Raw genomic sequence first — 17,755 nt, 5'->3', positions numbered from 1 at the left:
TGATAGTGAATTTGCAACATCCGAAGCTAAGCTTGTTTCTTTGGGCAAAAAAGCCTATGAGCATATATTAAGTGTCGTAGGTACTTGCAGACACACCCTTATAGAAAAAGAAAATTTCATCCAAATTATTAGGATGCGAAAGTCCTCTTTCTCCTACACCCATGCCAACGACAAGCCGTAAAAATATCCCGGCGTCGCCTTTGGACCTCCAAAGCTAAGCTTGCAGCATAGATTGTCAAAGATATACTCCCTCCGTTCCTTTATATAAGGTGTATTTGTTTTTTGATAAAATTTCACAATGTAAGATGCATTTCTTCAAAATCCTCATAATTCCCTTTTTATCCCTCCAGAAAGACGAAAGTATCTCTCTCCTGGTTTTCTATATCTCTTCTTGTATCAAAAAAGTAAACTATCTCTCTCTCGATTGCATGTATCTCTTACTTTCCTGGATTCACTGATTTACTTGCCACTAACCAACAAATCTGTTGTGGGTACTTTTGTCCTAACACCTCTATAATTGTGCGCCTTGATCACCATGCCTAAAATAATACACCTTACATAAAACATAAAGGAACGGAAAGAGTAATTAATAAGTAGTCTCGTTGTAGTTATCCCCCGAAAAAAAGTCTCGTTGCAGTTACTTGTGCAAGTATGATTAGATGTTGTTGTCAATTAGTAGGAATTTTCCTGCCTTGTCAGTCACCCGTGGGTTCAGGAAATTAGCTGAAGTAACCAGCCACGATATGACACGAGAAGTGCAAGAATATAAGCTTTTCTGGAAAAATAGGAGCTTGGTGACTTTCAGGGACGTTGTTTGCGATCTCCAGCTTTTGACACCGCATACAGTGTTTGGTTGAGCATTTGACACCACGTACCCGGCCACGGAAAGTTCCTGGACGCGCCGCCGCAGTTTCTGATGAATCTGCAACTGGCCAGCCAGGGTTAGCCAGCAAATGAACGCGCCGGCAGCCAAAACCTACTTGATCCGGAAAAGCGATGCCTGCAAAGATTGATCTCGAATTCTCGATGCAGATGTGCGATCCATGTGGTTGCGCGCGACCAACCGCGACCCTTTTGATTTCTTTGCCGGTGACGCTGGAACCTGCGTACTGTTTATGGACTTGGCGCCTGAGATGAGATCTTTGAAGAAAATGCAACACGGAGAAGAGCCGCGCCAAGAATATCAACGTGCGTGGAAAGGTGCCCAGATCCTACGGTCAAGATTGGACCAGATGAAGTGCGAGTGAGGTGTCAGTTCGTATGGCTGTGACAGTCAGATCACCTTGTTGGAGTAACCAAAGAACCGGCTATCTCCATATCCCTGAATTTTTTTATTTTTTTTCGAAACGGAGGCAAAAGTTTTGCCTCATCGATTAATTAAGCAGAAGAGAGTTGCTCGGTTAATTAGGGAAAACCGAGCGAAAACCAGATTGCCCAATTAATTATGGAGAACCGGGCTAAACCCCTCACACCCGCTGAGCGGCACACATAGAAAGCCCCCGCACACCACTCCAAAGAGGGCCTTGACGAGACCGCACGCAGGCGTCATCGTCATCACTCCTCCCCTAGAGGCGTCATCGCCATCCCTACACTTTGAGCAAACGACTCCGACTTCGCCGTAGGCGATCGTCGACTCAACCCACATTGTAGCGGACACGTGAAGCTGCATGAAGATCGATGCCAAAACCTCAGCCTCCTGCGGCCAGACAGCGCAACTCCAACTCTGACAAAGAACTCAGTAGGACAAAACCAGGCACGGCTGGCGCCACGGGAGATCGCCGAACGGGCAACCTGCAGCCAGTCATCGTATACCACAGGGCCTCGCCACCGCAGCTTCGACTCCATAGCAACAAGCAAACCGAGGCAATACCGTGGACACGCCGAAGAAGAGCCGACTACCGCAACCATTGCCGCGTCGCCGACATCGCTCCCACCATCATCGTTGTCGCAGAAGCCTGGACACCACCAACCACCGGACCCGCTTGCCGATGCCGAGCTCCAGGACGAAGCCCCCAAGAGGGAAAAAGACACCAAGGTGCCGTCATCGTCCGATCATAAGATCTAGGGTTTCCCCTCAAGAGGCCGAGATGGCCGGATCCGCGCGAGAGGAGTGCGGCAGCAAATCAGCGATGCCTCCAGAAAGGTCACGACGGCCACAGCCGCCGCCATCGCTGGTCACGGCACAGGGCCGTGACACGGTCTTCACCCGAGCTCCCACACCACCTCGGTTGCACATCATCCCGCACCAGCACCGACAAGCCCACCAATCATCCTCTCAGCCGAAGCCGCCGCCCGAGCGCCAAACAGGCAGCCCGAGCCCCTCCACCACGCGCCCCGCCAGAGCAGCAACACCATGACGGGCCTCCACCACGCCGGAGCAGGTGGCCACCCGGCCGCAGATCCGTGCTGCGCAGACCTCCTGCGCACATCCGCCGAGCCTCCTTGCCCGTCCTCGCCTGAGCCGCAGCCCCTCACGCCCGCCTACCGAGCTTCCCTGCCGCAGCCTCCCTGTCGCCTCGGCGCGACCCACACACGGCAGATCCGCGCCAGCTGGGCCACCCCGCGCCGCCGCCATGCCTCTGCACGGTCCCCTTGCGCTGCTGCCTCCCGGGCCCTCTGCACGCCCGCGACGTGCACCCCAGCAGATCCAAGGCGGCTCCATCCCAGGTAGCCTCGTGACGCCAGGACGGCGCCAACGCCACCGGAGGTCTCCTTGCCACTTCCGATCTGCGCCGACCCACGCGACCGCCGCGCCCCTCGCGGCCAAATCGCCGCCCGCTCCTCGCCCCCACCGCCCGGCCCACGCCCGAGCCGCAGCGCCCCACCTGCTCGCGCCCGACGCGCGCCTCGCCGCGCGCCCGCGCCCCTCAGGCCTCCGCGAGCTCAAGGCCGCGCCACCCCTAACCCCGGGCCACCGGATCCGCGCCAGCCGGCGCCGGAGCCGCGCCCGCGCGCTCGCCAGAGCCGACGAGACCTCACGCCAGATCCGCCCTAGCGCCGTCCAGAGAGATGCCCCGCCGCCACCCTCCCTGGAGCCTGACCGGGCTTCGCCGGCGGGCTCCTCAGGCGGCGGCGAGGTGCGGGTGAGGAGGAGGTGGGTCAGGCGGCGGCGCCGGAGGGGGTTCCCCCCGTGACGCCCGGGTGAGGCGACGCGGGGGTGAGATATCCCTGAATTTAACCGGTGGAGGCGTAGTAGATGCGTCAATTGCTGCTAGCATATGACTGTACTGTTCGAAGAACCCAAGTGCATACCTCCTCTTTTGCGTTGTAAGTATCAAAGAGTGATTCACTTAGAAGTTTCAGGGGAACTATGCCACAAGGAAATCGATCTGACAGCTACTCCCTCTTATATTTCTTTACGGAGGGAATATTAGCCAATTGTTCCAATTGATGTATTTTAAAGATTCAGCTGACCAATACGTGAATCTCCCTACTGAAATGCAAGGCTTTTGCATTTGGAGACACTAGAAATAGATACCAAATGGTTACGAATCCCATAGTTCACTTTTACCGTCGATGGGCACGGCTTTACTCCCCTTTTGTGAGTGAGAAAGGCATTGTACTCATGGATAACATTGTTTACAGGCTCACTGTAGCTGAGAACGACCAGCAGAGGGCTGTTGCAGAGTCAGATTGCACAACAAGTGGAAGCTAGAAGTGATGACTAGCAGCCTGAATCCCAAAGCTGATGTTACAAGCTTCAGCCTCCTCGACATTGTAGCACAAGGGCTGGGCACGGCTGTTTTCCTTCTGAAAACTGACAACGACGAGCACTGCACGTAGCAATCTAGGTTGCGTGGCTAACTAAAATTTCAAAACTATTTCCATTTTACAGCTCTGGATGTACCTGGGTAAGCAGACGGACAAATGTTACATCCGAGGAAGAAGGAAACCTTAAGAGCATCCACAACCGTAGTTGCGTAATATGAGTCCCTACACGCTGAACACGCCCGCTGGCAGTGACAGGACAGTGCCCACTTTCAGCTGTCCACAACTGTACTCTTCATATATCCGCACCAAATCCAAACAATTCATGCAACCACGTAAACAAAACAACGTAGATCAACATCCAGCGATAAATTTAGGGCATAGTTCATCGGATGGATTAAAAGACATTGTTCACCAAATTACAGTATAAACAAAAAAACATAAAAGATGCGGAGGGGGCAAAATCGCCACTTCTTGGGGCCCTTGCCCTTGTCGTCACCTCTGCGGTGGTCCATCTCCTCCGTGTACGCGTCCGCGGGTCTGAGCTGGTGGTGCCGTTCTCCAGCGCGAAAAAGATGTAGCCTGACATTCGGCGGATGACACGCTCTGCTCCTGGGAGTGGCGTGCCGCCTTCACCTTGGCGCTCTTCTTCTCCCTCGCGAGGCGCTACGAAGCCTCGAGCCCTCGTGTCGGTCTCCACCGCGGTGAGCAAGCGCCGCATCACCTCGCGGAGGAACACCTCCTCGGGAGGCTGCTGGGACGGGCCGGGCTCCATCGCTCGCGTCGGGCGGCCTTCGGCTCCGACTCCGGCATGCGCATGTGCACCAGAGCCACATGCACGAGCACCCGACGCTGCCCAGGCGGTGCCGGAGCCGGAGGGGAAGGGGAGGGGCAGAGCGAGACCAGCGGGCATGACCTAGAGGATTCGTCCGAGAGGGTGAGGTTTTGTGCGGACAGTGTGGGGGGGGGGGGTGCCATTGCGGGCCAGGTCTACGTAACGGGCGTGTCCGGGCGCGTTTGGGCATCCCCATATCCGGCCCCAGATATGTGCCAAATATGGGGAGTGGTGGTCAGTCCGGGTTTTTATGCTGAATATGGGTAGTCCGGTTGGGTGACGCTTTTTGGTCTGGACAATAACCGGGCAGCCCGTCCAGACGCTTAGGACGGGTATAAGGGGTCCAATTATAGATGCTCTAAGGGCCTTTCTGATTTGCAGTATTCTTAGAATGCAAAAGTAAAATATAGGATTAAAGCGGCAATGCCCACTTAAATTATATAGAATTAACAATGTGTTTGATGGCTTAGGAAAACAAATGAGGAGGTGTTTGGTTCGCGCTACTATAACGTAATCTGATTACATCGTTAACAGGTCCCGCTAAATCGTGTTTGCTTCCCTTGCTCTGTAATCTGATAACATGGTATCAAATTCCAGCCTAATACAAAATCGATACTGCTGGAAATCTGTTGTAACAGAAAACACTACAGCCATATCTTCTTCGCACGAGATGTGATCGCACGAGCTATCCGGCCTCCTTCCTCCTTCCTCATGCGCCGCAAGGAAGCTTCGCCGGCGTTGAATACGTGCCTGTAGCGCCAGTCATGGTCTTGTCCGGCTGATGGCGGCATCGACGCCGGCGCGTCGCTCCTCGGCATGCCTGCGGCGCCTCGTCTCGGCATTCAACCTTGACGGCAGGTCGCCGCTCGCCGGCCGGCGGCGGAAGCGGCAACCGCGTCTCTCACTCGTACTCTTACCGTCCGGGGCCTTGTACTCCGCCGCCATATCCAACTGTCGCTCGCCACTGCCGTTCCCAGCCTGCCTATCCATGTTTACCGGCGTGAATTCTTGAGCAACCTTGGTATTGATTGACGTTACTGTAAGTAACCAAACAAATTTCAAATTTTGTCCATTCCGTTTACATTTAATACCGTAAACTCATTACGTTTGCGTTTGCGTTACCAATCTGAAACCAAACACCTCCTGAATTGTTAAAAGAGGTCGGAGTGTGTGCAGCTAGATTTTCCATGAAAGGATGTAGGAATGATTCCTTAGGAAAAATAGTCCTATATATATTCCACGGATCAAACGACCAACTTAAGAAAAAATCTTAAGGATTCTGATCCTCCAAAAAGAATCAAGGAGCCCTAAACATATCCGAGCCTTGCATCCTCATTCTCAAAGAACTGAGGGGTAACCGTAGGTTAGCCATGCGCGTTTAGTTTGAAAATTAAGTAGGGTGTTAATCATGGGACGGGGGCATGTCATTCCATCAGTCATTTCGGTAGTATCCATTTCCACGCGCTGTTGACTTGACGTGACTCCCTCCGGTCGTCAGCTCGTCACCCTTTTTTTTAGAACGAAGGCTCAAGTCGAGCCCGGCTTTAAATTAACAAAGCCATCAACCGGCCAGGATTACAAACTGCCAACGCCTTACAAGAACGAAATAAAAAAAGAAAAAAAAAACCACACGGCTGATACAAGATGCACAGATGAAACAGCTCGAAGGCCCTGGCATAAACGACCAGGAGCATCGTTACGCCATGGCCATCGCCCTATGGTACAACCTAAACCAGCAAACAGACTAAGGACTACCGAGGAATGCATCGCCGCGCTTGGAATGATGTCGCAACCACCCTCGAATGACCAAACATGGACATGACCACCATCTGGATCCGTCGCCGCAGAAGGCCCCTACCCTCTCACCCTGGTTCGAAGGGTGCCGCACCGGCGGACGACAGATCGGTTCTCCCTAGAACCCAGATAGCTGGCACCCACGTTGCCAGTGAGGCGAAACTGAAACAGAATCTGCAAGCCCAGACCACACTACTCAGGAGCACCCTCGTCGTCTCCAGCTCAGTCACACCCTCGGACGAGAGCTGTCGGCCGAAGTTACAGAAGCATTTGGGACCTGCAATAAGAGATAGCACCAAACAGGGGCCAATAGCAGGACTCGCCGGAGCACACAGCTCCCACCAAACTGGCGTACCGTTGTCGCCGCAGAGGGGAACCCGATCCCCTCTCGCCCAGGAACGAGGGCGTCGATCCACCGGCGCCCTTGGCAGGGACCCTCCATACTAGCAGCCCATGAAAAGATGCCGACAAGAAAGATCAAGCTAGCGCCCGCCGCCCCCACACCCACTACCGTTCACTCGCCACCCCTGCGATCCCCGGACGAAGCCTCCAAGAAGGAACACGACACATTGCGCCGTCACCGCCCGAAACAGGGGACCTTGGCTTTCACCACGACGCAGGGGAGGGGATGGGAGGGTGTGGATCCTCACCAGAGCCTCCATGGAGGAGATCGGCGCCCAAGGCGTCGACTTTGATGTGGCCGCCGCGTCGGTCAAGGGTTTCCCCCAGATCCACACACACCCACAAGCATCCCGCAACCAGCACCCGGAATCAGTGGCTAGCGCCACCAAAGCCCGAATCCGGCAAGGGAAGGAGCAGATCGAGGCGAGAGGGAGGAGCAGCTTCACATGGATGCCGGCAGGCCTGCGGGGGACACTGCCGCACTAGCAACCGACGGCCGCCGTCGCCTCGTCGCCCACACGACTGAGGGGAGCCGGCTCACCAGCACCTGCGGGCGTGACCCGCCGACGAGGCCACACCGCGCGCACCTCCCAGGGCCGCCGCCCCGGCTGCCGAGGCCCTCCACTCAAGGTGGAGCCGCCAGATCCCCGCCGCCACCTTCATTGGTGTCGCGCGTGCGAGCCGGAGGACACCTCTGGTGGCGGCGGAGGGTAGGGAAGGGGGGGGAGGAGGGCGGCGGCGGCGGCTAGCGTAACCCCGGAGTCGCCTCGGAGGAGACGACGCGGGGGAGTGGCAGATTTCTTGTCAGTCCTTCCCGTTCAGCTCGTTCCTGAAAGGAACGCTTCCACTCTATCAAGCTCGTCACCCTCAAATCACTACACTGCTGCTGCTTGCCCTCGCACCGCCGCATCGGCACCATCGCGTACTCCACCCACCACCGGCCGCAGATACGCCGCAGCCAATCCCCATCCGTTCGCAGATCCAGCACAGCCACCTCCCGGGACCCCGCCTCGCCTCCCGGCGTTACAAGCAGCCACCTCCCGACCTCAGCATCGCCCACTGGACTTCGCCGCCGCGCCGTCGGCTGCTCCGACCGACACCACTGCAGCACGCGAGTGTAGGAGTTCGTCAGCCCCAAATCACCCCACTGCTACTTCTTGCCCTCCGCCTTGACTCGCGATGACCGCCTCCTCCCTTGCGGGCCCAGATCCGGCACGGCCATCCACCTCCTGCCACAGATCTGTACGGCCATCCACATCCCGGCACCCGACCTTGCCGACTGATCTCAAGGCATCACGAGCAGCTCCCTTCTCCACCTCTCAAGCTCGGCCTCGGCTGTTCGACTTCGCCGCCGCTGCCGGCTCGCCTCAAATCTCCGTCAAGCTGACCTGCAGCAGGCGGCCGTAGCTGTTGAGCCAACATCGGAAGGAGGATTTGGTCGAGATGCCAGTGAGCGCGACGATGGGGGTGATGAAGCCCCTCCTCGGCAAGCTCGCCACCCTGGCGGGCGACGAGTACAGTAAGCTCAAAGGGGTGAGGAAGCAGGCGTCCTTCCTTGAGAAGGAACTGAGCGCCATGAACGCTGCCCTTGAGAAGATGGAGCTTATGGATGAGCTCGATCCGGTGGCCAAAGACTGGAGAGACCGCGTCAGAGAGATGTCCTACGACATGGATAACTGCATTGATGACTTCATGCGCCAATTTGGAGGTGCTCCTGCCAAGGCAGGCTTCATCAAAGAGACTGTTCGACGTCTCAAGACGTTGGGACCGCGGCATCGGATTGCTGACCGGATGGAGGAACTCAAGGTTCTTGCACTAGAGGCAAATGAACGGCGCATCAGGTGCGCATTCTCCCCCTTTTGCAAGAAAACTTGCAGATTGTACATTATATATTTTGTAGAGTATATAACACACCTAGAATTACAAAAACATAAATTATTCTATATGTTTTATCCGATCTGTGGTCTTCCATTATCGAAATTGTTTCTTTTCGGTTGTTTTAGCCTTGGTGGCATTTGTTAGTCGTGTGTTAAGATGCTGGATCTTAAAACTTTGCAATAATAGAAGGCACAGAGCACGGGAGTTTTTACAATCTTTTAGAAAAAAGGAAAAAAAGAAGAATTTTGCTTGCCTACTACTGTCTCTAAAGGACGTAAGTGTGACTTTCTTCCTGGACATCCTCTTTCAGGTACAAGGTCGATGAGTGCAATTCTAGTTCTAGTTTTGTGGCTATCGATCCTCGCATGTCAGCGACATATGTGGATGCAGCTGGTCTTGTAGGTACTGATGGCCCAAGGAAAGAGCTTGTCAATTTGTTAACTGATACCGAGAAGAAGCTCAAGGTGGTGTCCATTGTTGGATTCGGTGGTCTGGGTAAAACTACACTTGCCAAACAGGTGTATGATGAAATCAAAGGGCAGTTCAACTGTATGGTGTTTGTTCCCATATCTCAAAAACCTAACATGACATGGATTCTCAACCGTCTGAAATTTAAACTTGGGATACCTGCAAAAAGAAAAAAACTTGGGATGCGTGGTTCTTCTAGTGCTTGTGAGCTGCAAGACCTCATTGAGGACCTCAGAAAACATCTCGCAGACAAGAGGTATTAATTTACTTCAATAATTGCCCGTGCACTTGCATTGGCAAATTATGAATTCGAACAATTGTTTGATTTAGTCAATGATCATTTTTAAAATAAGAAAAACCAGTGCTCATTTATAAGATTGTAGGATGCATGATCTAGGATAATCACAGAAAACTGTTCTGATTAGGTAGAGGCATTGTATGTATTCAAAGTTCTGATTTTCGGTAGTCAGTCGGCTGGTGACTAGCCATTAGAGAAGTAGCCGAACAACACAAGCCCACAACCCCTGTACTCATGTTTTTAGAGGGAACCTGTACTCATTTATATTATACTAATAGAAATTGAAAAAAGAAATTTGAGAGAAGGACTACTACTCGTTCAACCCATAACTTCCCCACCTTCCAGAAAGTCCATCTAGAGACAGTAGCCTTGCAACCTTTCCCATTTCATTGCTTCTTATGTGAGGGAGAGATGAGAGAGGGAGTTAGGGATTCGCTGCAGCAGCAGCCACCTCCTTCCTGTCCCTCTCCCTAACCGATCCTCTTTCGCTGCCACCCCTCCGCCTCCCTCTCACCCCTACCATCCATTTTATTGTGCTCAAATCGATTAGGTCTGAATCAACGCGGTGTATTCCAATCTGCATATTTTTTAGATAAGAGGTGCCACACAGGCCCCATTTTCATTATGAAAATGGGGTCCCTGATCCGCAATAAATCAGTGATTAAATCATCTAGGCGGCCGATCTTTGAACATGGATTGTATTTCAAAGTAGAGGCATATTTATTGGTTTTCTGTGTATGGCCAAGAGACGATACATTCTATAAGACATTTTCTGAAGGTATTATATTGTCTCTGTACTCCTGCAGAACGAAACATGCATTCTAAAATCAGTTTAGAACTAATCATCGAACACAATACCACAACTTGCCCATCTAACCAACATAACATTTGATAAAAAGTTGCTTCTATATTCATACTGTAATTGTTATGAATACTGGTGAGTGATGACGATCATTACCCTGTCCTGGCCGGGCTGCCCTTCACTGATCTGCCTACAGAACGAACCTCCCTTCTTAGGCCTTTGGTGGGGGTTGCTGGGGTGGTCCTGGTTGCACGGTTGTGTTTTGGGGTGTGGGGCAGTGGTCGTGAAGCGGTCCTTGAAATCATGTGCTCCTCCTCTTCGCCATTTTTGGTTGGAGACTGTGGAAGGCGAGTCACCTGTCGCTGTGGTTGGTGTTTAGCGGAGTCTCCCGACTTGCTTTGGTTCCGGACTGGCCAAAGATCTTCCTACACGGGTCTTTTCCTCTGTCTTGCTCCTGCAATGGTTTGGCCGTGAGCTCTCTCGAGCATTGGTGTGGCTGCTGGCTATTAGGATTAAACCTGACATCCTAGGTTCGAGTACTACAGCATATATGACACCGAGTAGGATTAGTATTACTAGTACGTGTCGGTTAGCTGCTAGGTTGTCCTACGCATATATATATATATGCCTGTACCCTGCCCCTTGTAACACCAACGAAAATCAAAGCAATACAAAGCAAAGGCTCGACACGGGCCTTTAGCCATCAAAATCGATCAGTTTTCCGTTCGCAAGTTACGAGAGAATCCGCCTAGATCGATCGATCGATCGCGTCGTTACTAGCCCAAGCCACCCTCACGTACAGAAGTACGTGGCTATACACACACGTACACTGTTTATCAATCAACCTGCTAGGCAGCTTGCTTGGTTGTTTTGTACGTGAGTGTGCAGAGGTCCTGGTGATTTGATCCGTCGATCAAAAACCAACAATTGGTATCAGAGCCTCGACGATCTACGATGACGGATAGCGACGCTGAGTCCGTCAAGTCCGGCAATGGCGGTTCCAAGGCGAACAAGTCCGGCGACGGCAGTTCCAAGGCGAACAAGAACGGCGACAAGGTGAAGAAGGGCGGCAAGTCAGCAACCAGTGGTGGCGGAACGGGCGGCGCCAACGTGCAGGCGCATCGCAACACCCCCATCCAGTACCCGATGCTCACCGACGCCAACTACGGCGTGTGGGCGGTGAAGATGAAGATCATTCTCCGAACCCTTCGAGTGTGGGAGGCCATCACGGACGACTACGTCGACAAGGAGTGCGACGAAGGTGCCATGGCCGCCATAGCCCAGTTTGTGCCAGATTCCGTGCTGATGACATTGGTGGAGTTTGAGACAGCAAGAGAGGCGTGGAACGCACTCAAAGAGATGAGGATCGGAGAAGATCGCGTCACCAAGGCTCGGGCACAAGTGCTGAAGCGCCAATTTCACAAGTTGCAGATGAAGGAAACAGAATCGGTGAATGACTATGCCATGCGTCTGACTACATTGGTGGGAGAGATCCGCGCGCTTGGTGCAAAGCTCGAGGAGACCGAGATTGTGGAGAAGTTTTTCAGTTCGGTGACTGATAAATTCACCTACATCATCGGCACGCTCGAGCAGCTTTACGACATCGACGACATGACCATAACGGAGGCGATCGGACGCTTGCGGACATGGGAAGAGAATGCTCGTGGCTGTCGAAAAGGCAACGGAGGAGGTAGTGACCAACTCATGTACTCGCGCGCAGATTGGGAGTCCCCAAGTAGAAAAGGAAGGCGCAATGTTGGCGAAGGCTCAAGCAACGCGAAGCGCGGCGGACAAACCGAAGAAGGCAAAGGAAATGGCAAGCCACAAGGTCGTGGTAAGGCGGACCGATCTAAAGAGCAGAAGCCACAGAACATGGACATGTCCGAGATCAAGTGCTATAACTGCAACGAGATGGGTCACTTTGCGAAGGATTGTCCGGAGCCTAACTAGAGGGAGATCAAGGCAAATTTGGCGAAGCAGGAAGACGAACGTCCAGGTCTTCTGATGGCCGAAGTTTGTGATCTCGTGGAGCCTAACAAGCGGGAGATCAAGGAAAATTTGGCGAAGCAGGAAGACCAACGTCCAGGTCTTCTGATGGCTCAAGTTTGTGATCTCGTCCAAACGGCGGTTGTGAAACCAAACCGGAAGGTGCTACTTCATGAGAAAAAGGTAACACCAAAGTTATCCGGGAGCCAGAACGTGTCGTGGTATCTCGACACGGGTGCCAGTAACCACATGACGGGGTGCAAGGAGAAGTTCCTCGAGCTAGAATATGATGTTCAAGGCTCGGTCAAGCTCGGTGATGGTTCAAATGTGGAGATTTGCGGGCAAGGTTCTGTCCTCTTCGAGGGTCTCACAGGAGAACATCGCATACTCACCGGAGTGTACTACATCCCACGGCTTCGCAACAACATCATTTCTGTCGGGAAACTTGACGAGAATGGATGCAAGGTGGATATCAAAGACGGAGTGATGACGATCTTTGACAACCTCCGAAACATGCTAGCGCGTGTGAATCGCACGCGGAACAGGCTCTATATTCTCAACCTTGATCAATCTCAACCAGAGTGTTGGCTCGCCAAGAGTGATGATGATTCGTGGTTATGGCATGCTAGATTTGGACACGTTAACTTCTACGCCTTGAAGATGTCGAAGATGGAGATGGTATCTCGGATGCCATTTATCGACCATGTTGATCGAGTATGTGATGGGTGCTTGGTTGGAAAACAGCACCACAGGCCATTCCCTGCTCAGTCTACCTATCGTGCAAGTGATGCACTCAAGCTGCTCCATGGTGATCTATGTGGCCCTATCACCCCAGCAACTCACGGAGGAAAGAAGTACTTCTTCCTTGTGGTAGATGACTACTCGAGATACATGTGGGTCGTTCTCCTACGATCTAAAGATGAGGCATTTGAAGCGTTCAAGAAGCTGAAGGCTGCAACGGAGATGGAACACAAGTTGAAGGTTCGCGCTCTACGGACAGATCACGGCGGAGAGTTTAAGTCAAACGAGTTCAACGACTACTATGAGAAGATTGGCATAAAAAGGTTCCTCACGTCACCTTATACGCCACAGCAGAACGGTGTTGTTGAAAGGCGCAATCGAACCGTCGTTGACATGGCGAGAAGTTTACTCAAGAGCAAGAACTTGCCGGGGACTTTTTGGGGAGAAGCTGTCGCGACGGCGGTCTATCTTCTCAACCGGGCTCCAACGAAGGCGGTGATCGGCAAGACTCCGTATGAAGCAATTTACGGACGCAAGCCGAATGTGTCTCATCTACGGACATTCGGGTGCGTGACGCATGTGAAGACGGCGGAGCCGCATCTCTCAAAGCTTGCCGATCGCAGCACCAAGATGGTGTTCATCGGATATGAGGGGAGTTCCGGCACCAAGGCATACCGCTTCTACAATCCACGAACCAAGCGTCTACGGATTTCACGTGACGTCGTGTTTGAAGAAAACCAAGCGTGGAATTGGAGCGCAGCAGCCGACGATGCTCCAAACGGTAACATATTCACAGTTGAGTTTCCAACTGATGATGATGCAAGGGAGGACGTCCAGGTGGTTGGCAAGACCCAACCAAGGTGACCGCAATGGCAGTGATCACCATGGTACCGACACCGACGACGACGCGCATGGGTCGCAAGGTGATAGCGACAACGACGCGCACGACACAGGTGGAGATCTCGACAACAAGGCGCATAGTGACGATGACAATCAAGATGATGGTCACGACCACGACGACTACGCCGACGACGCGGATGCCAACGACCCGGCATCTACCACGCCCGAGACTCAACGGTCTTCCTCAAGTGCATCGACGCCGACACAATTTGTGTCGTCCCCTTCGCAAGCCACGACGGATTCTTCCGGGCCTCGTCGCTACAAGACCCTCAAGAAAGTCTACAAGTACGCAAAGTCAGTTACACTCGAGTACTCCGATTTGTGTTTACTCGGAGTTGAGGAGCCGGCGAACTTCGTAGAGGCGAGCAAAAGTTCAAGTTGGATGCATGCCATGGATGAGGAGATGAAGGCGATCGAGAGCAGTGGCACGTGGACTTTGGTAACCCGACCTCCGAACCAAAAGGCCATAGGTTTGAAGTGGGTTTACAAGTTGAAGGACACGAAGGGTGCCATTGTGAAGCACAAGGCAAGACTCGTCACAAAGGGCTACGTACAACGTCAAGGAGTTGACTATGAGGAGGTGTTTGCACCGGTTGCTCGAATCGAGACGGTGAGAGTGCTCCTAGCTTTGGCAACACAAGAGGATTGGAAGGTTCATCATATGGATGTGAAATCCGCTTTCCTTAACGGCGACCTCAAAGAAGAAGTGTACGTGAAACAACCCCTCGGTTACGAGAAGAAAAGCAAAGAAGGGAAAGTTTACAAGCTCAAGAAGGCACTTTACGGGCTAAAGCAAGCGCCAAGAGCTTGGAACTCAAAGTTAGACCAAAGATTGGTCTCACTCGGGTTCAAAAGACCCCTCGACGATCCAAATGACAGTCTATCAAGCACCGAAGAACAGGTGAAGGTTGAAGACGCGACCAAGGAGGAGCACTGGTGTCAAGCTACGGACGAGCCAACGACAGCAAAGACGGTCCCTGAAATGCTGCGAGAAAGGGCAAAAGCAATGCCAAGGATAAATACTGCGAGTAGCAGCAGTCGCATTTGGGATTCAGGTCGCATCGAAGATGTCATGTTTAGGGGGGTGAATATTAGGATTAAACCTGACATCCTAGGTTCGAGTACTACAACATATATGACACCGAGTAGGATTAGTATTACTAGTACGTGTCGGTTAGCTGCTAGGTTGTCCTACGCATATATATATATATGCCTGTACCCTGCCCCTTGTAACACCAACGAAAATCAAAGCAATAAAGAGTATTAACAGGTGCGACAGGCACCTGTGGCCATCAACCGACGTGTTTCTTCTATCGCTAGTATACGCCAGGACGTTCCGTCGAGAGATCAGTGATCCGATCCTAGGGCTAGTGAAATTATAGGTTCACGTACGTTACGTGCATGCAAAATCGATTGAGCTGCTAGCTTGCTTGCTAGCTAGCTTTGTTGCACGTTCACGTTGTAGCTCCTGGTGAATTGATCTAGGGATCAAAAGCCAACACTGGCGAGCTCTAGCGGGTAGTGGTGCATCCGGCCTTGGGTCCTTTGTTCCCGTGCTGTGCTAGGATTCGTCGTTGGTCATTCAGTGAGGACGATCATTGTCCTTTTATTTTTGTTTTATAAATTGGTCATTCATGCTATCTTAATCAATAGCATATGACATTTTCAACCATATGAAAAGCATCCCTATAGAATTAGAAGTACCTAACGGTCCAGATTTCTCTAAATGCGACGTGCTATTAGGGTAAGCTAGTGCTCAGAATGTCGTGTCGTGAAATGTGGTTAAGTCAATTAGTGAAGTGTCTTAAGAAAATGTTTACATGATTTTTTGTTTACAAGGTGCCACAAAAAGGGACTACACAGTGCTCATTCTGTTTAAGTTAATTAGATGCCTCCGTATGAGGTATTTGTTCTATTGTTGGGGCCCATGAAAAATCTTCAATTTTTTGGCTATAACACCGAATTTGTAGGGTTGACATCAGACTTTGTCAATGCATCTTAGTTCCACAACACATTGAGACTTTGTGAGTGTGGATTTTTGGTGTGTGTATGTGTAGTGACTTAGAAGGTGTGCTAATGCAAAAAACAAAAAAAGAAAGGATTTACACAATAGTATGAGCAAACATACTGTACGAAAATGACAAGAGGTTGTAGTAACTGCACTGTTCAAAAAAAATTGCATATTTCTTTTCTGTATGACACATATGTGCATATTATTGGTTGTTGCATAACATTTTTCTGATGCACAAGTTCTTACATGATGCCAATCAACATGAGTGTGGTTATAATGCCCGCCATATGCATGAGAACTTTTTTTTTTCAATTGCGAGTTCTTTTTCTCGAATATGCATGAGAACTGCGTACTGTTGCATTAAGGAGGAGAAAAAAACATTTACAAGGAAATCCCGACACATGCCACTCAACCCAAAACTAGAACAGAAAAAACCCGCGCCTGTTACAAAAACCAACGACCAGAGTAACCAAAAAATGAATGACCATTACGTGGTAGAAGCCAAAAGTTGCGCCAAGTCCCTAGTTCCGGCCAAGCAGCAGAGGTATCCTTCCTCCCAAATCCTACTAAGCATTAGCTTGACACTCGATGTGGCTCCATTAAACAAACAATCAGTCTAATGCCTCCTGTTATGGCGCTGCTAGAAGGAGGGCGCGAGAGGGCCGGCCGGGGGCCTTTTTGCCCACGGCCGGGCAAGAGGGAAGGGATTTCCTTCTTAATTCTTGCTTGATTAGATTGATACATCTCCTCTCTTTATATAGAGAGGTTTACTTGGCTCCCAAGCAAGGCTTACTTGACCCCTCAGCAAACGACCCTTATCTCTAATTAACCTTAAGACTAATGGGCCCATTAGGCCCATTACGTACTCTAACATTACACCCCACCTGGACATGCAGCTTGTCCTCGAGCTGCAGCCTAACCAACTTATAACCATGACCCGACGCAACACAAACCTAACACCTAAAAACAAGCCTTTTACATCTCGGCTTGTTTTATTATTCTCAACCTGAAATGGACTGGGACGCTTTATTTTGGACCCCTTAACAAAAAGTGGACACCATCCGCACGTCGGACGTGCACGTGTACAGCCACCTGGATCCCATGGACACCACCTGAACAAAAGGAGAGCATGTGTATGACCACCTGGAAGTGGTCGCAAGAGTGACCAGCAGAGGCGCCCTCGCGGCGACCGGTGGCGGAATGCAGTGGTGCTACGCGGCGCGCTGCTGTCGGTGACACCATGCCTTCTCCCTGCCGGACGGCTGTTGGTTTGCGCCGCACATGGAAGAGTGGAGGGCTTGCGATGGAGAATGACAAGGAGGGGTGCGCCCCCCCAACCGCCGATGTCGCAGACTTTGAGGTCGCTGCCCGCGGGGAAAACAGCATGCCCACCGCCCGTGGGGGAAACCGCATGCCCAAGATCCCCGACGCGGCGGATGAGATCGAGGTCCTTTGCGCAGCGAAGGGCAACTTGGAGGAGCGGCAGCTGCAGACCATGCATCTCCGGCACACGCCGACGCGCTAGAAGGCCGCGCGCAGCAGCCTGCAGCCTCACCGTCGCCGACACGTGGCCGGTAGCGATCCAAGACGGAAACGGTGACGGCGATGGCGGGGACTGGACTTGGTGAAGCTGGACTCCCGCCGATGCGGTCGATGCGGGACCGGAGCTGACTGGCGGTGGCTGTTGCAGCAGCTGCAGTGGCGCACCGGGCAGCGGCTGCTGCGGCGGAGCGCCGGGCGCGGAGGAGGCCGCCAGGAGCGGCGGCTGCCACTGCAGTCAGGGCTGGGCGATGGTGGCAATGGATGGCAGCTGCAGCGGCTGCTGCAGTGGCCCGGCGAGCGCGGCGAAGGCCGCCTGGTGCGGCGGCTGCCACGGCAGCCACAACGGCGCGGGGGCGGCGATGGGCGCTGGTGGTGCGGCGGGAGCCGGCG

At 52.5% G+C, this 17,755-nt stretch overlaps 1 pseudogene; it reads left to right on the top strand.

Annotated features, from left to right (window-relative positions):
- The first annotated feature begins 7,602 nt into the window (after positions 1-7,602).
- LOC119323134 overlaps positions 7,603-17,755 on the top strand; it is a 29,993-nt pseudogene continuing 19,840 nt past the window's right edge.

Source organism: Triticum dicoccoides, chromosome 6B (assembly GCF_002162155.2).
Source record: "Triticum dicoccoides isolate Atlit2015 ecotype Zavitan chromosome 6B, WEW_v2.0, whole genome shotgun sequence".
NCBI classification, from domain to species: Eukaryota; Viridiplantae; Streptophyta; class Magnoliopsida; order Poales; family Poaceae; genus Triticum; species Triticum dicoccoides.
The sequence above is the reverse complement of the archived record's forward strand: the minus strand, read 5'-3'. Positions and strand labels throughout refer to the sequence as shown.